Source organism: Lepidochelys kempii, chromosome 4, assembly GCF_965140265.1.
Source record: "Lepidochelys kempii isolate rLepKem1 chromosome 4, rLepKem1.hap2, whole genome shotgun sequence".
NCBI classification, from domain to species: domain Eukaryota; kingdom Metazoa; phylum Chordata; order Testudines; family Cheloniidae; genus Lepidochelys; species Lepidochelys kempii.
In genome coordinates, this window is record NC_133259.1 from 87,211,629 (window position 1) to 87,234,180 (window position 22,552).

Here is a 22,552-nt window from a genome sequence, read left to right on the forward strand (position 1 = left end):
CAATGTAATCAACTCTTTAACTTCGGCTATATTGAAAAACAAAATACTTTGTCAAGAAGAGTTAATGTTGACAGTGTTTCACTGCAGTCCAACTAACCCCCCAAAACAATATTGTGCTTTCCTTACTAACAAAATTGTTAGTAAAATTGTTAACTTAAATTAATAAAATAGAAAAGTTAAAATATTTGGAAGTGAATTATTAAGACACCTAGCCTGTTTCCCATGTCCATTTCATCCCTCATTATTCATTGCTATCCCATCCAATTTACAACATCCATTCAATCCTATTGTCCCCCATTGTGTGGCTTATTTATGGAAATAGGCTGTGGAATGTACAGTATACTGATGGTTTTCTGTGTCATTTATTAAGTCTGCATTCTACCACCTTTATTTGCACTGAGTAGAGCCGTACTCTGCAACTCATTCCACTGATTGAGATCACTTGCAAAGAGCAGCAGTGTCTGACTTTTTGTGAGTGATATATAAGTTTTATTATACATTGTATTATACATTGGTGTTATACTGGAACTCAGAGTAGCAGCCATGTTAGTCTGTATCCGCAAAAAGAAAAGGAGTACTTGTGGCACAAAAGTGAGCTGTAGCTCACGAAAGCTTATGCTCAAATAAATTTGTTAGTCTCTAAGCCACAAGTCCTCCTTTTCTTTATACTGGAACTGTGTTGCTTGAATATAAAATAACTTGTTATTTTGACCTTTGCATTTATGTTTACAAATTTTAGAGGCCAGTATGAGGACTGGATGGGCAGTGCAAACATTTAGGGCTAGATTTTCAAAAGTGCTGAGCACCCACAGCTACAGCGCTTGAAAATCTGGCCACTTCATTTAGGTGTGTAAATGGAAACTGAGGAAATCTGAAAATAAGGTACAAATTGTGAGTGCTGAGCATTTTTGATAATCTGACCGTATTTGTTAACAGGTGTAACTAAATATCTGTGGGCAGATTCTAATACACCCATGTTGAGTAAGTATCTTATTCTGTGAGTGTCCCAATAACTTCAGTGGGACTACTCTTAGAAAATGGCACTACTTAACATGAGCAAAAGTATCAAAATCTTACTCTATACAATTAAGAGCCCAGTTGTGCAAACCTTGTTCTTCATGGTAATGAAGTACATTACTGATATGTAATGAGTAGTCTTACCAATACAAGTAAGGGTCAAGCCCTATAGTGACAAATTAATGTATATTCAATTACGCTAACAAATACCGTTAATGCTTTTTAAAATAACTCCATGTAATATAGATACACTAACACCCCCACGTGACTTTAAATTGCAGGTTTTTCCATAGTCAATAAATATATACAGGAATTTCATAGTACTTGATAGGGTTTTTTTCCACTGGGCTCCTGAACAGTATAGATAATATTTTTCTATCATGTGCTTCCATATCCTTTTTTAATTCTTGATCATGGGGTCTTTCACATTATTTGAAATTTAACTTTCTTCACCACTGTGCTATGATAGATTCTATATATTAATAGTCTCCCATTCAATAAAAAGCACTGGACATAGTTTGCTACATAGTCCATGTACACCACTCCATAAGCCAGCCAGTGATGCCGATTCAAGTGCAATTTGAGTCTTTCCCTTCTTCCAAGGACTTAACCATCCTTTGTCCTTTATGATCTGGAAATGTTTGGGTTATTTTTATGTTGTTTTTCCTTCTTTGAAGCTCTTCCACCTCAGGGTGGGATGACATCACCGAGAAGACAAATTTATCTAGTTTAGATAGTAATGTTGGGGTGATTTGCAAGCTGTATTCAAAGTGCAGCCATGGATGCATCAGTCGGGACACTGACTTTGTTCCCTTTCATTACTCTGGTGATAACCAGGTGTTTTACACTGTGTGGGTATTAAAGTCTTTACCAATTTAACAATCTACAGTATGTATTTCCTCACCTTATGTCTATATTTATATTCTCACTCGATCTAAGATGGAAAGCCAGATATAATGTGCCTCACAGCTGTTGTTGTGTTCGTTGCACATTTCAGCTTTACATCTGGGCTTTTGTTTTTGCTGTACATCTGGGCTTTTGTTTCTGTAGTTTGTTAGTCTCTGATTCCGTCCTTTTTTTAATTTACTATCTCATATCCCCCCCAAAAAACAGAAATGTGTTTTCTATAGCTGGTAAGAATAATTCAGTTAGTGGAAAATTATCAATGAAGTTTTGGGTAGAGGTGATACATTAAGGGATAAATAGTGGCAAAATATATAAAATCCCTCTCCCCAAAACAAATCCTAATAGGCAATTCTTTTTTCTTTTTTTGGGGGGGGGGGGGCGGGGGCGAGGGGCAGGTGCGGAGGACAATGGCGGGATTTCCAGTTTATTTCCAGTTGGGAACTTCAACAGGCCATTATTAGGCTTATGTTTGTAATCTCTTCTCTGAAAATCAGCAAAGAATCTTATAAGAATGGCCATACTGGGTCAGACCAAAGGTCCATCTAGCCCAGTATCCTGTCTTCCAACAGTGGCCAATGCCAAGTGCCCCAGAGGGAATGAACAGAACAGGTAATCATCAAGTGATCCATCCCCTGTCTTCCATTCCCAGCTTCTGGCAAACAACATCCTCTGGCAAGGAGTTCCACAGGTTGACAGTGCATTGTGTGAAAAAATACTTCCTTTTCTTTGTTTTAAACCTGCTGTCTATTAATTTCATTTGGTGACCACTAGTTCTTGTGTTATGAGAAAGAGTAAATAACACTTCCTTATTTATTTTCTCCATACCAGGCATGAGTTTATAGAATTCAATTATATCACTCCTTAGTCACCTCTTTTCAAAGCTGGAAAGTACCAGTCTTATTAATCTCTCCTCGTATGGCAGCCATTTCAGACCCCTAGTTATTTTTGTTGCCCTTTTCTGAATGTTTTCCAATTCCAATATATCTTTTCTGAGATGGGGAGACCACATCTACATGAATATTCAAGATGTGGGTGTACGGTGGATTTATATAGAGGCAATATGATATTTTCTGTCTTATTATCTATCCCTTTCTTAGTGATTCCAAACATTCTGTTTGCTTTTTTGACTGCTGCTGCACATTGAGTGGATGTTTTCAGAGAACTACCCACAATGATTCCAAGATCTCTTTCTTGAGAGGTAACAGCTAATTTAGATCCCATCATTTTATATGTATAGTTGGGATTACGTTTTCCAATGTGCACTACTTTGCATTTATCAACATTGAATTTTATGTGCCGTTTTGTTGCCCAGTCACCCAGTTTTGTGAAATCGTTTGTAGCTCTTCGCAGTCTGCTTGGGACTCAACTATCTTGAGTAGTTTTGTATCATCTGCAAATTTTTCCACCTCACTGTTTACCCCTTTTTCCAGAGCATTTATGAATATGTTGAATAGGATTGGTCCCAGTACAGACCCCTGGGGGACACCAGTATTTACCTCTCTCCATTCTGAAAACTGACAATTTATTCCTATCTTTTAACCAGTTGCTAATCCATGAGAGGACCTTCCCTCTTATCCCATGACAGTTTACTTTGCTTAAGAGCCTTTGGTGAGGGACCTTGTCAAAGGCTTTCTGAAAATCTAAGTAAACTATATCCACTGGATCCCCCTTGTCCACATATTTGTTGACCTCCTCAAAGAATTCTGGTAGATGGGTGAGGCTTGATTTACCTTTACAAAAACCGTGTTGTCTCTTCCCCAACAAATTATGTTCATCTATGTGTCTGACAATTTTATTCTTTACTATAGTTTCAACTAGTTTGCCCAGTACTGAAGTCAGGCTTACCGGCCTGTAATTCACTCCAAGACAGGAGAGGCACATCATTTCAGGAAATCAGTGAGTATATCATAGACCTATTCATATGAGAACTGTTTCACTTCCAGATGGCCTTCCTCTTGCTTAGCCCAGTCTTTCCTACAAAGAGGTCCAGGCTGGTCCTGAACACCACAGATAAATGACTGATCCAGCATGGGAGGATGCTGGATCAGTCACTAGATGTCACACTTATGTATCAACATGTAAAGCCCTCTTAAGAAATCCCTTTATATTCAAGTCTCCTCTATAAATATTATAGATATGAGCTGTTCCCCCCTATACTGTGGCCCTTCTACTACTATCAGTCGGGTATACAATCCGACATCCAGAAAGGGGTCTTCTATGGCTGAAAGTGAATCCATCAGCTCACTAAAAATGTAAAAGATACTGTAACGTGTCTCCACTAAATGTTCTTCCATTTATTCTGGAGCATATTCTAAATGGTCCCATTCAATAAGTACTATGCACTTCTCCTTTATGAGCTTAAGTCTGGATTCTTGATAGGATATCGTGTCATCTAAAAAAGGGTAGCCATGCCGAGGTGATTCTCAAAATATTGCAAATGCAGCCAGCCTCTGCGGCTGTCTTCAATACTGCTCTCCCCTGGTCTACCCAGAGACCAAAAACCTTCTCTGAATGCTGGTCTCCTCTGAATATAGTACATTTTGAGAGATGTTGTTAAAGACGATCCTCACAAATATTTTTCAGTGAACCTCTGAACATTATAAAAATATTTTCTTTTTCACATATAACCATATATTGTCACTTTAGCTCAGAAGAATAAGATACCTTTCAATCTTGTTTTGTGTGTTCTGAATGCTGCTTTAATTTATTCAAGTCCCCCAGTATTCTGTCTTCTTGGCACACATGCTTTTTATTCTATCCACCTTTTTAACATGCGGCTTGTACATTGTTAGTAACATCCTGCTTTGAGTGCTTATAGTGGTGCTGGCAAGGTGTTGAAAGACAATAGTGTTGTTCGGAAGTTGATTCAGTGTACCATATTGTTGTAATTTTTTTGTTTTATTATTCTCTGTTCAAGTATCTTTTTTCCTTTCCTTTTCTTCTCATAATGGTAATGACTCTTCCTTCCTTGTATTTTTTCCTCTAGCTAGTTAACTAGATATTAATTTTAAATTCTGCACTTCTGTCCTTTCATCTCATTAAACTGTTGTCTAGAGTTGGTCAAAGATTTTCAGATAAACAGCTTTTTTATTTTAAAAAATGGTCATTTTTTAAAAGAAAGCTTTTCACTAAAAACCTTCAACATTATAAAAAAAAATTGTTACAAAATTTTCTGCAATTTCTAATAGAAAGGAAATAGTGATTGCAATAACTACTGAAATTTTTCATTTACCAACACATTTCTTTCAGTAAGAAAACACTTTGATAAAGATTTCAAAAACAATTTAGATCAAATTTCAGTGAAAATGGTGAATATTTATTCACCTTTAGCAAGATTTAGCTTCCTAATGGAATTCATTGACCAGAAGGAATCAAGAAATTGACATTACCCCAAAACTGCCAAACCAACCCGGACCAAAAAGCAGGACTCCAGAGATCATTCTTTCACTCATGTCTTCCACCTGGTAGAACAATTATCTGCCTATGGACCCAACAGATGAAAGCTCTTCATAACTTCTTTGCAGGTAAGATAACAATCATGCTTAGCAAATGGATCTAATAATTATTTATACAATCTCATGGTTGATAACTAAAGGAGAAGAAGAAATGTAGAAATAAATCTAAATATACCCCTAGCACACATACCCATTTTTCTCTTATTTTAAATAATATATATTTTTGACATCTCTGTTTTTAAAAATAAATCCGCTCAAAATACAGGTGTCAGTGGTAATGTTTGTGGAATAATCTGCCACCACAACATGTGTGCTACCCTTTATATCTTTGTTTGCCTTGTCAACAGGATAATCTATCTATACCAAAGGTTTTCAAACGTTCCCTATCTCCCTCATTTAGCAACAGAGGAAGCACAGTCCTTTTCCCATTGAACAGGTCTCCACTTTTACAAAAATTAACACCACAATTGGCAGATAGCCTCAGTAGGAATCATAAGGATGTGAACCTTTCCATTTCTAGAACCTAGATCAGGTTTCAGTGGGCAGAGGGCACTGTGGGGAAAGCTTTTCTGTCACTGAGTATGTTATGTCATGTCTAAGGGTGAGCAGACACTTCAGTTTCCAGTGCTATCTGTTTGAGATACTGTTGCATAGTATTAAAATATTTTTTTAAAAATAGACAAAATGTTTCTTGTATCAGAGCAAATGGGAGGGAAAAGCATCAATCCCTTGCTCCTTATTGATCACAAATGCTGCTGAAAACAACCATTAAACTCAGATTTCAGTCAGAGTTAGTAGGTTCCCTCAGTGGTCTGCCCCACTTTGGCTGTGATGCTGAGTGCCAGAGTTACATCTCTGAATATAACCAAGGCATAATAATGTGTGGATGTACCACACTAACAATGACAAAGTAGAGACAGGTTATGCTTGTGAAGCTCCAGAAATTTCTGCAAGACATTAGAGTTGTTGGATAGAACCATAGTTGTAAAATAATATCCACAAAATACCTCATAAAAGCACTCGGTTCTAGTTTATTCTTGTTAGCAAGTAGAGCATCATAGAGTTCAACAGAAGTCTAGGGTAGGAAAAGTTATTACACCCCATAAAAGTTTCTTTTAGTTCTGTTTCAGTCATTCTCCTTTCCTTTCAAATCTTCTCAACTATTCCCTCAGTTCCAACATACATTGTTAATTAAGAAGGATGAACATTGCAAATGAAAATATTAAAAATCCAGGAATAATTGTTTAAATTTTATATTAAATTGCTTCAGCTACGTTTATGCTCCTTTTATGTCCATTTCCCATGAATATTCTAGGATTTTATGAGCAGAAGTGTTCAAGAAAAATGGGAATTTTAACTGACTATTGGAGAATAGTCACAGAAAGCAGACTTTGGTTTAATTAATGTAATAATCACTGGAAATGTGATTCTTAAGAGTAATACTTACCCAGTTAAGAGAAACAATACTATGGTCCAATAAAAACAGCTCAGATTTCAACATTAAATACTTACAACAAACTCTGAACTATGTACAAACCAAGACCTATTGAGAGAAGCTGAGAAGATAATTCTGATTAATGAAAATATATTTTAAAAATCACAATCTTCCCGCAGACAATGTGTAAATGGGGGGAGGGGGGAAGGGCTAGAGGGTGTGCATTATATAAAATCTTTATGAATTAGTCACCAGGCACTAATTGTTAGTAGTTACATTCCCAAAGATCAGACTTTTACATCCCTCAGTAATATTAATATTTGGGAGTTAAAAGATAACCAGTAAGAGGCATGCTAACTAATTTTTTTCTGTCCCATAAATGCACTGACTGAAGACTACTGTTTTCACTGCTGTGACCTCATTCCATGTATATAATTCCTTTTGGAATCAATAGGTAGTTCAGCACAAGGATCAAGGCTAGTATATAGCCATGTCTGTGGGTATTCAAGCTTTCATTGCCACATACTGTGTGTATAAGTCAATCCTATTAAATCATGTTTGATAATTATAATAATTCAAATGTGCATAAGCATATCAAAGGCATAAATGAAATAGCTGAATATATTATAAAGAAAAGTTGCATAACTTGTCTGAATCCCGGGCTTTTACAAAATTCCACTCTACCGTTTGGTATTTATGATTAGCCATTTAAATTTGATTAATTTAAAACAATAATCTATGATGTACAGTAAACCAATGATATTTAGTGGTGTTGCAGGTAAAGTAAGGGTTTGGGGGGTTCCCTAATTTGGGGCAAACTATCAGCATAGTAAAAGGGATCTGATAATAGCTATAGAATTTCAGAACAGCTGATGTGACTGCAACATTTACGGCTGCTTGATCTGGGAAAGTTCAGCTCTTCAACTGTAATAAAGTTGATTGTATAACAGAGCATGGTACAAGCAGTTTGCAGGCTCCCTGGGTTATGACATTCTTATGACTTCCCTCATATTTAAAGGCAGAGATAGTGAGGGCTCTGTGATTACGGTTAGAGCTATCTCCAGTCAGAATCAATTACTCTGTATGTTAGAAGAAATGGGACTAACAGGAATCTCAAAGCAGAACTTGCCTTACTGACACCTGTCCGTCAGCCCTCAAATCAAATCCTAAAACTTATTGGTGAGGTCTGGTTTCCATGTGGTTAGGTTGCATCCAGAGATTGTGGAAATCTGACAAGGACAGATGGCCGTGTAAGATTTGTTATTTTGAGAGAGGCTGTGAGATTCCAGGTGTTGAATCTAAACGCAAACATGAATCCTAGCCCTGATTCAGTCTCAATCTCAAACTATAAATCATTTCTCAACCAGATCAAGATCCAAACACCACCTCCTCAGCCCATCCCCTATTATTAGTTTTTAAACGCTAGAATGTGTTGTGGTTTGAGATATGAAAATAATGTAAGTTTAAATCTTACTGTACAGAAGTAATTTAATAAGAAAGTAATTGTCAATAGGACAACTTGTCACATGGAAAACTATGAGATCTTTTTTCAGGAAAACAAGAAACCTAAACTCCTTTATAGAGGACTTAAGGGGACCTTGAGAGGTCACATAGTCCAGTCCCCTGCACTCACAGCAGGACTAAGTACTATCTAGACCATCCCTGACAGGTGTTTGTCTAACCTGCTCTTAAAAATCTCCAATGATGGAGATTCCACAACCTCCCTAGGCAATTTATTCCAGTGGTTAACCACCCAGACAAGAAATTCTTTTCCTAATGTCCAACCTAAACCACTCTTGTTGCAATTTAAGCCCATTGTTTCTTGTCTTATCTTCAGAGGTTAAGAACAATTTATCTCTCTCCTCCTTCTAACAATCTTTTATGTACTTGAAAACTGTTATCATGTCCTCTCTCAGTCTTCTCTTCTCCAGATTAAGCAAATCCAGTTTTTTCAATCTTCCCTCAAAAGTCTTATTTTCTAGACCTTTAATTATTTTTGTTGCTCTTCTCTGGACTTTCTCCAATTTGTCCACTTCCTTCCTGAAATGTGGTGTGCCCAGAACTGGACACAATAATCCATGTGAGGCCTAATCAGCACAGCGCAGAGTAGAGCAAAATAATTTATTCTTGTGCCTGGTTTACAACATTGCTGCTAATACATTCCAGAATTATGTTTGCTTTCTTTTGCAACAGTGTTACTACTGTTGATTCATATTTAGCTTGTGCTCTGTTATGACCCTCAGATCCCTTTCTGCAGTACTCCTTCCTAGGCAGTCATTTCCCATTTTATATGGGTGCAATTAATTGTTCCTTCCTAAGTGGAGTACTTTGCATATGTCCTTATTGAATTTCATCTTATTTACTTCAGACCATTTCTCCAGATTATTTTGTATTTTTATCCTGTCTTCCAAAGCCCTTGCAACTCCTCCCAAGTTGGTATTGTCTGCAAACTTTATAAATGTACTCTCTATGTCATTATCTAAATCATTGATGAAGATATTGAACAGAATCAGATCCAGAACTGATCCCTGCAGGACCCCACTTGATATGTCCTTCCAGCTTGATTGTGAGCCACCGATGATTACTCTCTGGGAATGGTTTTCCAACCAGTTTTGCACCCACCCTATAGTAGCTCCATCTAGGTTGCATTCCCGAGTTTGTTTATGAGAAGGTCTTGTGAGACAGTATCAAAAGTCTTACTAAAGTCAATATATACCACATCTACCGCTTCCCTCCTATCCCCAAGGTTTGTTACCCTGTCAAAGAAAGCTATTAGGTTGGGATGATATGATTTGTTCTTGACAAATCCATGCTGACTGTTACTTTTCACCAATAATCCTCTAGGTGTTTGCAAATTGATTGCTTAATTATTTGCTCCATTATCTTTCCACGTAGTGAAGTTAAGCTGACTGGTCTGTAATTCTCCAGGTTATCCTTACTTCCCTTTGTATAGATTGTCACTATATTTTCCCTTTTCCAATCCTCTGGAGTCTCTCCTGTCTTCCATGACTTTTCACTGAGTAAATAATTAACAATGGATGTTCTCATGCTACCTTTTTCTCCTTCACACTGTGATATAAAATAATTGTATTTTTGGCATTTCATCAGTTGCACAAGTTGGCAAAACCAAACAAGAACATGTGTGGGTTAGTTGCTTTTCTTATAACAGTCCTCTCATCTGGCCCTGCAGCTTGTAAGTTACAAGTGCAGACTCTCTTAGATTTCTGGGAGTGACATCATGAGGAAAAAGAATTTAAAAACCCTAAAATGTCTTTAAAATCAGTGTATTCTAATCTGGAATCATACACACTAAAATCATAATTGTATCCTACACCCACTCAGTAAAGTATTCCATCCCCTTCTTATAGGGGCTGGCCCACATATATAGGTGATGTGCCTGCTATATAGCTTTGGGTTTAAGATTTTTAGGGCATGCAATAGACTGCTCCTAAAGGCCCAGGTTCAATCCCTACTGCTGATCACCCACCCAAGAGTATTGAATTAGATATGTTTTGCATGGCATCTCCATAGTGAATAACTAAGGTAGTTTGAGTGCCTTAGCTTTGTGTTTCCACTCATTCATTTTTTAAATTTGTTTAATCTGAAGTTTCTGGGTTTATAATTGCTTGTGTTTCAGATAATTACAAGGTCCCTGTAATAGCTTTTACTAATACGTTACTGAGATGTACTCTCAACCTTAACACCCTTGTAATTCTTTTTGTTTGGGAATTCTTATAAAGTTCCTTGTTCAGTGTTAGAGAACGGCAGTTACTGTCCTACTATAATGACATGACAGGTTTCAGATCCAAGTTTTCTGGTGGTACCAATCTCTATAATGGGATGAATCCAAACATCTGAAAGTAAGGAAATTTGAGATCTGGATATTGAACCCCAAGGTTCAAAAGAGTTCAGATGTGGGAGGATTTTGTTTTGTACTAGTTTTTCATAAACAGGTCTGATCTTAATCCCAAAGAAGTTTATGGAAAATCTTTCATTGACTTCAGGAAGAGAAGAATTGTATTTTTCTGTTGAGATATTTTGGTTAACTGGTATGGGGAAAAGAATGAAAGTGATTACAAGTAGCTGAGTCATGACCATGTTCCACACTCAACATTTCCCTAATGTTAGAGATGAATATATTAGTGAAAATAGCATTTTGGCAATAAATTGCAAGATGATAGTATTTGTGTGGTGAGCACTAAGATTGCTGGTGTGTGAACATACAATAAAGTGAAATCATATTGAACAGGGCAGAGTATTTTAAGTGTTTGTTTAACTTACTGCCATGCAGTGACAAAGTGATTTCCTGCACTTTCACTTTTGGAGACATGGATAAGTTTCAGGTCTGTCATTTCCACATGAATAAAACATCAGTTGTCTGTCACTCCTCACCAGACCAGGTGGGGTCACTGAAAACTAGAGCTGCTCAGAAAACCCCGGACATTATTTAGAGAAAAATCCCTGTCAGACCTTTTTCAGCTGAAATATTTCAAGCTTTCCATATGAATTTTCATACTGAATTGCACCAAACATTCATTGTTTCAGTTCAAACTGACGTTTTGAAATGAAAAAATTCATTTTTCTAGCAAAATGTTGATTTTTGACAAAAATACATTTTCAACAGGAAAACTTTTGCAAAAAATTTCAGCCAGTTCTACTGAAAACATCTCCTTGCCTCTCCTATTCTCTTGCGCCAGTGTTGCCAGCTCATAATTTTATCACAAGTCTTGCAATGTTTCGTTTGTTTCTTAAAGCCCCAGCTGTTCAAATCACATCAATGTGAGAATTTCAGCTTTCATTTTTAAAGAAGTGAGTTTCTGTCTTCTCATGGATATGGAGAAAGGTTTGAAAACGTGACCCCTCAATGCACCCTATAGGTTCAGAAACCAGAAATTAAATAAAAAGAATCCCAACATTATTTTTTAAATAAATCTCATGATTTTTAACAAAATCTCATGATCTCCCAGGGCCGAACACATGATTCCACCTGGGGGTTAGTAGTACTGTGTATCTAACAAATGGATGCTCAGTGACAGGTTTTCCAAATGGCCTTGCTTCTACAACAGGTATTGAATAGTGCAGCAGGGAAGGGAAAGGCTTCCAGGTACACAGTACTACAGACCTCCTGTCTATCCCTTTGTCTTCCACTAAAGAATATATCTACACTGCAGTTGGGAGCTAGTCTCCCAGCCTGTGTAGACAGACGAGTACTAGAGGGCTCAAGCTAATGCCCTAAAATAGCTATGTGGACATTCTGCCTCAGGCTTTGGGGGGTCAGGTGGGCTTGACACCACAAGCCAGATGCCCACATTGCTATTTTTAGCACACTAACTCGATTCCTGCTAGTGTTTGTCTGCCCATATTGGCAGACTTGCTCCCAAATGCCCTGTAGATGTACCAGAGGGGCTCCCCTTCCTCTCTCCCTCTTCTTTCCCTGCCAAGCCCTTCCTTTTTTAGCTTTATAAGCCGTCTTTCCTGGCTGTTTTACAAGGATGTGATGTTGTATCCTTCATCATTCAGCGGAAGATGGTACCCTGCCTCAACTTAACTCTTGGAAAGAAACCCTGTTACTGTTCTCTTTTCTAAGGGGTTTGTCCAGGAACAGCAGGGGTTAGCTAACTGGCTTTGTTTGACAGCCCAGGTCTTGTTAATCTTTCCTATAAAACTATTGATCTTACTAAATAAGTAATCGGATTTTCAAAAGTACTGGGCACAGAATTCATAGGGGGGCTGCTGGGTCTCTAAAAAGCTGTTCCCATAATTGTCATCTAAGCTGTAAAACTTTTCAGGAAAACCCCAGTAACAAACTCCAGTTGAGGAGCTATTGTTTTTAATTAGTCAAACTCAATATAATAGTTAAACAATGTTTCCACAGTATTGGCATTGTACATGCATGGACCAGAATGCAGAGTTTGAATGCTCCATCAGATATACCCATGCAATTGCAACCATATCAATGGGATTTGTGTGTGCAAATCAGGGGGCAGAACTGGGCCCATAAAATCTAAAAGAATAGCATGAAACTCAAGCAGGGCAAAAGCAGTTAAATATTTGTATCTTTATAGAAAACAGATGGCACAATAACTCGATTTGCTCATGCCAAGTCCCCATGTGACAACACTTGCAAGGTCAAACAAGGGCTACCTATGATAGCTGCCTTCACATGACAATTTGCAATACATAGCTACGCAGGCAGTGCCATTTCTGACACACTGCCTTCTAGCTTTGTAGACCTGATTTTGCTTGTAAAGGAATATAAAAGCTAGGAAATATTTTGTGAATTGTTTTGTTACCACAACTGAAACAAAAATCTGCTTTTGTTTGAATGCAGGCCCTGGAAAAAACAGTTATAAATTCTGAAGCATTGATTAAAAGAAAACAGAAATCACAGGTGGATTTGATAAACGTCCTGTCAGCCTGGCTATTCTATTAACGTAACAGGATATATTTCTTCAGTTATTGAACTTTCTATTGCATTCATTTCCATAGAAAGGTTTATCAAGTGATAGTATTTTGAACATACACAGCATCTTCCATCCAATGGTCTCCATGTACTTTAAAAACAGTTCATTGATTTAGCCTCTCAACACCCCTATGAGATAGAGATGTATCATTATCATCATTTCTCTCATGAGAGATGAGATGGGGTTGAAGTGATTTGCCTAAGGACATACACAGCTGTGGCAGAGATGAGAACAGAACCTAGGTCTCAGCTTCTAACCCTTTCTTTTAACCATCCTTTCTCCTCCCATTTTGGGATAATTTAATGGCTGCAAAAACAATGCTTTTGTTTTTTTAATCTCTGTGAAGTGTCCAAGGGTACAATATTACTATCCATCTTCCTTGAAAATCTGGCTGTAGGGGGCTCAATTAAAGTCAACATAAGCTATGAATTTTGAGCTTTGCTGCAGTAACTTAGATGACGATCACAGGAGATGCTATACAAGAGGTGAAAAGAAACTGTGGCTGCCCCAGATAGGTCACTTGATACATTTAGAGAGACAGTTATATGCAGTACTTGAGCTCTGCTGGCATGTGGAGTAGGTGCAGCACCCAAGCGAAGGCGTGCCAAGGAATTAAGGCACTATTCAGCAGTGTACCTAAAGACATACATAAGCATGTGCGTAGTCCCTTGTTGAATTAAGGGACGGTGTTTGTGAAGTCCAGGAGCAGTCATACTGTCCCCAGGAGCATTGCAGCGAGTGTGCTCAAATAGCAAACAGTTACAACACATTTTTAACAGGTATAACAATTTGCTCTCTCCCACAACACAGGCCTGCAGTATTTACTGATGAGTAGAAATGCAGGACCGTAACCATGAACCATCCTACACAGATTGGTACCCTCTGCAATATCAAGGGTTGCTGAAAATGCTAGCAACAGAAAGGGACTAAAACAGCTACGTTATAGCAGCCAGTTGTGCTGGAATATCAGAAAAGAAGGGCTTTTTGTGACCTGCCCGACCCAAGCGCACTTGGGCAGCGGTAATTTGGCTTAAATGGATACACTAAAACTGGGCCCAAATTGAATTCATAATTAAAGATACCAATTTGATGACATTTTTAAAATGTTTTAAAGGAATGTATGGTGTCACACAGCATTTCCTTTGTGAAAATATTTCAACCACTATAGAATGGAGTTTTCCAGACTTTGGACAGCTATGAAATTTCCATAAAACAAACTAATCCATTTGAGAATTTTTTATTTACTAGTACTGTACAATTGAAGTAGCTATAACTTCCGTTCTATATTCTGACCACTGAAACTATTTGAGAAAACAAGTGCTGTGGCTTAACACCTCCACTTAACTTTACAGCATGAAAACCCCCCAAAATGGCATTGTTCAATGCACAAGATATGTGCCCAATCTTCCACCGCACCATCTACAAATTTAGTCAGATAGGTGGTCTACCAATAGTTTGCTGGATGTGACTCAGTCATTTTTTCATTGTAAATTAACCAACATATGTCAGGTGCTCCATGCCATCTGTGTCACTTCCACTGTTGTTTGTTTGTTTTCTAGGCTCTTTTCCCTCCAAACATTAATACACAGCCCTATGAACTAATGCGAAAGGATGTGCTATTTTCTTGACCCTCTGAATGATTCCATCAATAGTGATTTGTGGGAAAAAAATAGTTTTAGGCCTGTCTGCATGCCTGGTACCTCTTTGGTACTAACGTGGTTTGAGCTTTTGATTTATATTTTTTCTCTTAACAAGCCTGATCCAAAGTCCATTGCAATCAATGGAAAGATTCCCATTCACTTCTATAGGCTTTGGTTCAGGCCCAAAGTCTAATACATGAGCCTTAAAGAACATTGCAAAACTACAGAATCACTAATAGGCCTGTAATACTTGCACAGCTTCCCCTTAAAGAGTTTTTGATTAACATTTACCAGGACACTATCCTTCTTATATATTCTGTTGAACAAAAATTGAAGATAGGGTTGCAGTAATCAACACCAAATATCTTTTAAAATCACAGGTTAGTCAGTCCTCAATCATGAGATCAGCTTGAAAATCATGGGAGTTTTTTTAATGGCTTCTTTTTCTTTTTGCCTTTTGGTTTCTGAGATTTTAGGGTATACTCAATCACGTTTCCAAGATTTCCACAGGAAGGGGAATAGCAAAGCTGGTATAAGGCACCTTTATAGTGGTATAATTGCAGAGGTTGTACTGCTTTAACTATACTGTTTTTCTAGCTTAAATAAGGCCTCAGACTGGGTACATGGAACGGATTTAAACTGAAAGTGCAACTAACCTGTTCAGTCTCACTCTGAACTGAATCAAGTTCAAAAGCTAGAGAAATGGTATAAAAAGGGCTTCTATGGGTATAACTATATCAGTAAACAATCGCACCCTAACCAACATAGTTATATAGGAACAACTTTCATGTGTAAACCAGGCATTATATATTAGCACAGTGCTATTATTTTTAGGTTTCCAGAACATCTCAGAAATAAGAGACTGTGTACATTCTCTGACATTCATCCAGGGAGGATGTTGGTTTTCATTTTGGTTTTGTTTGAGGTGGTAAGGAGAAAATGTTTTGGTGTTTTCTTTAATTAATGAAAGATGGTTCCTTTCCTATAGCTACGGAAGTTGCTTGCTTCTTTACAAAGGTATCTAGTTTTTTCTGCTTTAAGGAATACCTTTCAGCAAATTTTCACACTCACAAATTCTAATCCTAATTCTCATTTTATGCCATTATGAAATAACCTCTCGCTCAAATGCAAAGATAAAGCTGGACTCAAATTAAGGACAGAAAAAGGAATCCTGAAAATTGAAGACACTGTGAAGATAAAAGTTGCACTTTTCAGTTTTATAGTATTTGTCAAGGTTCCTCCCCCACTCTGGACTCTAGGGTACAGATGTGGGGACCTGCATGAAAAACCTCCTAAGCTTATCTTTACCAGCTTAGGTCAAAACTTCCCCAAGGTACAAAATATTCCACCCGTTGTCCTTGGACTGGCCGCTACCACCAAACTAATACTGGTTACTGGGGAAGAGCTGTTTGGACGCGTCTTTCCCCCCAAAATACTTCCCAAAACCCTGCACTCCACTTCCTGGACAAGGTTTGGTAAAAAGCCTCACCAATTTGCCTAGGTGACTACAGACCCAGACCCTTGGATCTTAAGAACAATGAACAATCCTCCCAACACTTGCACCCCCACTTTCCTGGGAAATGTTGGATAAAAAGCCTCACCAATTTGCATAGGTGACCACAGACCCAAACCCTTGGATCTGAGAACAATGAAAAAGCATTCAGTTTTCTTACAAGAAGACTTTTAATAAAAATAGAAGTAAATAGAAATAAAGAAATCCCCCCTGTAAAATCAGGATGGTAGATATCTTACAGGGTAATTGGATTCAAAAACACAGAGAACCCCTCTAGGCAAAACCTTAAGTTACAAAAAAGATACACAGACAGAAATAGTTATTCTATTCAGCACAATTCTTTTCTCAGCCATTTAAAGAAATCATAATCTAACACATACCTAGCTAGATTACTTACTAAAAGTTCTAAGACTCCATTCCTGGTCTATCCCCGACAAAGACCAGCATATAGACAGACTATAGACAGACACACAGACCCTTTGTTTCTCTCCCTCCTCCCAGCTTTTGAAAGTATCTTGTCTCCTCATTGGTCATTTTGGTCAGGTGCCAGCGAGGTTACCTTTAGCTTCTTAACCCTTTACAGGTGAGAGGAGCTTTCCCCTGGCCAGGAGGGATTTCAAAGGGGTTTACCCTTCCCTTTATATTTATGACAGTATTGTTCCTTTCTTTCGACCAGCATGCCTAGTCAACGTTTGGAGCCCTGTGGATGTTTTAGTTAGGAGTAGAAATTGGTGATAGTCAGGTATTTCTTTGATGTCGTTTTGTTTGTTGTACAAAGTCCTCTGTCTCTGAACACAGAGGGAACCAACTAGTAGGAAAGAGCTTATTTTGCTCAGTCTTTTCAGCCTGCATTCCAACCCAAGGAACCTGTCCCCAGGTTTCTTCCTGAGTCAGCCACATACTTTTTCAGCTGTTCCTTCAGCCTGTCTGACTGATACTGTCTCAATTTGTGTGGTCTCCCCCACACACACACACACACACCTGATCACAGTACCCAGTCAAATGGCATACCACTCCTACCTGGTGCAAGTTTCTGGGCAAACTCTATTGGATTTTATTTTAGGTATGGCTCCTTAACTCTCTTTCACAACTGACTTCAATAGGGGACTCATTCATACATTAATTTAAAAACGTTTGAACTTAACCTGTAACAAGGTTTCACCCAGCTCATAACAACACTCTCCACCTCAGCTTTCTCTGTCATCCCAGTGAGGCCTAAAATGGTGATGCCCAATAACCCAACCCTAACAGAAATGTATTCCCATCAAAATTTCTTTGTGGCTTTTCTCCTCTTGAGTTTCCTTTGGGTCAGCTCAGCCGCTGAAGAATGCCTATTGTTTCTGTGGACTTTGTTGATGGAGGCAGACCCTGTGGAATTCGAATGGGGAATTGACCTCTAACAATTTTTCCAGTCAGAACTTCCACAGCTACAGTCTCAGATTCAGAGAGTAGCCAAGCTGAAATTCTGCCCTGTGATGCCTTCTCAGTTGGTATTTATGGATAACTTTGGGTTTAGTTCTGGAATACAACTGTACCCTGTACACCACTTTGTTTATTAGAGTTACTACTGTAAAGGGCCCCTCCCACAGTTTATCCAGTTTAAGTCTCCTATCCTTTTTTCCAGGATTGTGGAACCAGACCAGGTCCCCTCTTTTAAAAGTTACCCTAATATGACCTTACATTATAGTCTTTTTATTTTGTCAAAGGCTATCCTCATATTTTCCATAGCAAAGGTATGAACTTTTTTTTTAAATGTTCGAGAGTAGGTTTTAACGTAAACCCAAAAAGTTAAATTCCCTTAGTTCTTCTGAAACTCCATACAAGGGGTTTTCTGGGGTCCTTAGCTTATGCGCAAACATGAGAGCTGGGTTACACTGCTGTTTGATAAGCCATCAAAAGGAATGGGCTATTCTGGCCCCAGTCCCTTTGGTGCTGTTCTACAAAGGTAGCTAGCTGAACCCCCAGAGCCCTACTGAACCTTTCTACCATTCCATCTGATGAGGGTGTGCAGGGGTGGTGAGAGTTTTGTGGATCCCTAGAATCTCTCACACCTGTTGAAACACTTTGAATTCAGAGTTTCTCTCTTGATCTGTAACTCACCAGGGACCCTAGTTTTGGTGAAGAATTCATTCACTAGGATCCCTGATACTGTCAGAGCCTCTTGATTTCTTTACTGGGTAAGCCTCAGACCATTTTGTGAAGTAGTCCTTAGTGACCAACAAGTAGTGATTGCCAGCCTCAGTCTTGGGGCAAGGGCATGAGAGCATTAATATCAATGCACTCCATCGGTGTCCCCACATAAACCCCCCAGTTTTAGGGGGACCCTTCTTTGCAACACAGGCATCACATTCCTTGAACCAACTTTATACGTCCTGCTTGCATTTTACCCAATAGAAATTCTTCCTTAGCTTGGTGATGATTTTTGCAATCCCAAAACATCCAGCAGTTTTAAGAGCATGACAACCTCAACACCTCCTTTTTCAATGTGTCTGGTACAACCAGCTGGTACCTGTACCACTATTGGTTTCTCCCATCTCCTACACAATATTTCAAATTTAACATCAAGCTTCCCTGCTGTGACCAGAAAACTTTTACTGTGGTGTTGTGAAGGGACTCCACATTCTAGGGTGCCTGTATTTGCCAGATGATTTTCTGATCACACACACTATCCTGATATCAGGATCCTCTCTTGCGGAAGTTTTTAGTTACTCTGGGATCCATTTTGGCTACTCCCTCCCCATGGTTCCAGTGGATGAACGAGGAACATGGGCACTTCTGAAAATTACAGGGAGGGTGGCACACCCATTCCCTTCAGCAACTAATTCTTTGTTCTCCTGCTGGGGGCAGTGTTTTCAATTAGCCTCCCACTGAGGTTGTCTGAACAAGGCACCAGCATTACCATGCTTATGGCCAAGCCTGCGAATGATTGAAAAATCACAGCACTGCACTTTCTCCAACCATCTGGCAAGCTGTCCCTCAGGATTTCTAAATCTAAAGAGCCATTGCAGGGAAGCATGGTCTGTCCTGACCAGATGTGTCCTCCCATACACATAGTGATTAAAATGTTCTATAGATGTTACCACTGCTAAGAGTTCCTCTTGGGTGGTGCAATTTCTCCCAAGGGAATTTAGACTTTTGCTATAATAAGTCCCTTGTGTTCTTGTGTCAATAATTCCCCCAAACCATAAGCACTGCGTCTGTGTCCAATATGAAAGGGGTTTTGAAACATCGATAGGCCAAGCTAGGAGTAGTCTCCAGAGCTGCCTTCAGCTCTGAAAATGCTTCATCACACTCTGCTGACCTCTGAAATGGTTTCCCTTTCTCACCCAGCCTGTGCAATGGTTTTGCAACATTGGCAAATCCACAATGAACCTTCTATAATAGGAGCAGAGCCCTATAAAACTCTGCACATCTGAATGAGTTGGCCAGCTCTGTATAGCCCCAATTTTCTTTTGATCAGTGGAAATTCCCTCCTCACTAATTTTTTACCCAAGGTAGATTATGTCTTGTTGGAACAACTCTTGTTGGAACAAGCCTTGTCCTTTAGTCTTTCGCAGCCACTTCCACAATGCACTTTTAAGATCCAGTATGGAAAACCAGACTGAACCTGCTACAACATCCGTGGTATCCATTGGTGGTAATGGTTAAGAATCCTTTAAAGTGACTTAATTTTATTATTTTTTTAATAGTCCACACAGAATCTGGTGCTGCCATCCTTTCTTAACCAGAACTATGGGAAGAGCAAAGGCTCAATAATGCCTTTCTGATATGCTTCCTCAATAGTCTGTAATGCCTCTTCCTTTTTTTGGCTACTGATAACCAGTGAAGTGGCTGCTTAATGGGTTGGCGGCCCCCACTATCAATCTCTTACTGGACCCGTGAAGTACAACCTATGGCTTTGTTGGACTGAGAGAAGAACCGATTCCTAATCAGAAAGGCTGTTCTGCTGTTCCCCATTTCAATATACAGCACTATGCTGGAACAGGTCCAACGGAAGCTCTGGGAACTCACCTTCACTCAATACCGCCTTATAGGTGTTTTTTTTCCCCTACACCAGTATTTACCAGTTTCACCAGTTCACATTTCACTACTGCAGACCCATTGTCTTACTATTTCCTCCTTGTCAGAGACATTCAGAAAACAAACAGGGATCAGTTCTTGTTTCAGATCCACAATCTTAGCAGCTAAGATTTCCCCGAGACCCTGGGTCTCAAAACAGGTTTCAATGACTCCCATCCTTCCTTTGCTGGAAAGCTACTACTGCATGTAGTTGTTATAATGGTTTCTGCCCCCAGGGACAAGACAATTCGTTCACTACAAACTAATTGCCTACAAATCATCTTTAAAGAAATTTCCATAGACTGAATTTGTAAGACACCTTTCCTGGCACTGATCATTCAGTTATTAGCCATAATGAAATTCAAGGCAATTATTAGCCCATCTACTGTTTCAGCCACCCAGACTTCTTGCTTGAATTTCAGAAGTCCAATCTTCAAATGCAATTTTTGGACAGGTGCCCATGTCCCAGTCATTGTCTCCGTTTGAGACCAATTAGTCAGTTAAGTTTGGGATCCCCCGTTCCCTAGCCTTTTTAGCATGTCTGATCTAATAACCTGTTATGTTTGAATCCATGTCAGTTATCCATATACACATCACAGATACTGTTGCACACTCACTAGCCAAATTCCTATTGTTGTTTTACTGCCCACATCTAAACAAAATGTGTGGGGCTGATCCTTGTACCTCAAAGTTTTGCCCCTTCACCTTGGTGTCCCACTGTTTCCTAAACTGGAAGAGAGGTCCACCTTAAATTTATAACAATCCTCATTTCTGTGGCCAATTTTGTCACAGTACCAGTATTTAGTTGAACTGTGTCCTTTAATTTTTGCATTATTGCCAGTTTCCCTTATTTTACAAACCAAATGTGCCATTTGTTCCAGTAGTTCAGTGCGGTCATGAACCAGATTAGAATCCCCTCTATCATACATATTAGACACAGAGCTCTACTTGCAGGGCTTATGGTGATCCACTTCTATCTTCCTCACTAGCAGTTGCTTCCTTTTCTGGTGAACTGTTGCAAGTAAAGATTTAAGTTCTGTGGCAAATCCCACAGCATCTCAGAATGTCTTTGGCATCCTTTTGCAGATCTTGATTTTTTAAGTACAAATCCAACTGAGTTTCTATAAATTGGTCCATTGCCAGTCTATCCTGGAAGGTCTCAGTGGTATCCAGATATGCCAGGAACATGAGTCTCCACAGACCGTCTGCTAGTTCAGGTGGGAGTTATTATTTCGCTCCCCTTCTAGCTCTTAGCTGGACCCTGGCCAGCTCGGATTGATGGCTAGCTCCAAACTGCATGTGTAACATTTGTCCCAGGTCCGGATAACTCTCTTTTCTAGGAGTAAGTTCTGCAGCACAATCAAAGCTGGGCCACCCAAGTTAGCTGCTAGTAACAGCCCTTTCTGTCCATGCTTCCAGCCAATTGTTTAACCTATAATATTGAACTGGGCCAAATAAGCCCCTCAGAGTTTTTCCTTCAAAGCTTTTGCGTTATTTGACTTGGGACAGCCCAAATACTCCCTCTGGGCTGGTGTGTATTATAAACAGGGTAGAAAACTATAGTAGATGTCCAGACTTAACCAAGTCCTCTGGGTGGCACAGTTCCTCATCCAGGTGGCTCCCTTCCTGTTATGCTCTGATGTACTCTAAAACAGATATCCCAAAACATGAGGAAAATGAAACAAGACAATAAACCAGCTAAGTCAGCAACAGGCTGAACACAATGTAATGAAGTCCAAATGGCAGGTATGTAGCAGCAGGCCCTGAGTAACTAACTGCACACTCCCAGTGTGGTCAGTGACCCTTTGATTTCCTTCTATAGCAGGGTTCATAGCTCTGTAAGACCTTGCTGCAGCTCATCTCAGTTGACAAGTACCAGAAGGGCTAAAGCTTGCTTGGTCTCTGCCATTTTGTGGAAAAACCTCTGATCTATGGCAGTCAGATTGCTGGTCACCTCATCAATCCAACAGGCATCTCATCTCAGGCTGCAAACTATCTCAGCCATTTCAAGGACAATTCCAGTTCTTGGTTTCGGTCTTGTCTTAATTCCTTTTGTGACGTCT

General features: G+C 39.1%; 1 protein-coding gene across 1 annotated transcript in view; it reads left to right on the forward strand.

The window, feature by feature from the left end:
- Positions 1 to 22,552, forward strand: part of LOC140910983 (rho GTPase-activating protein 7-like) — a 154,405-nt gene that overhangs the window by 33,257 nt on the left and 98,596 nt on the right. The gene's annotated exons all lie outside the window — the stretch shown is intronic.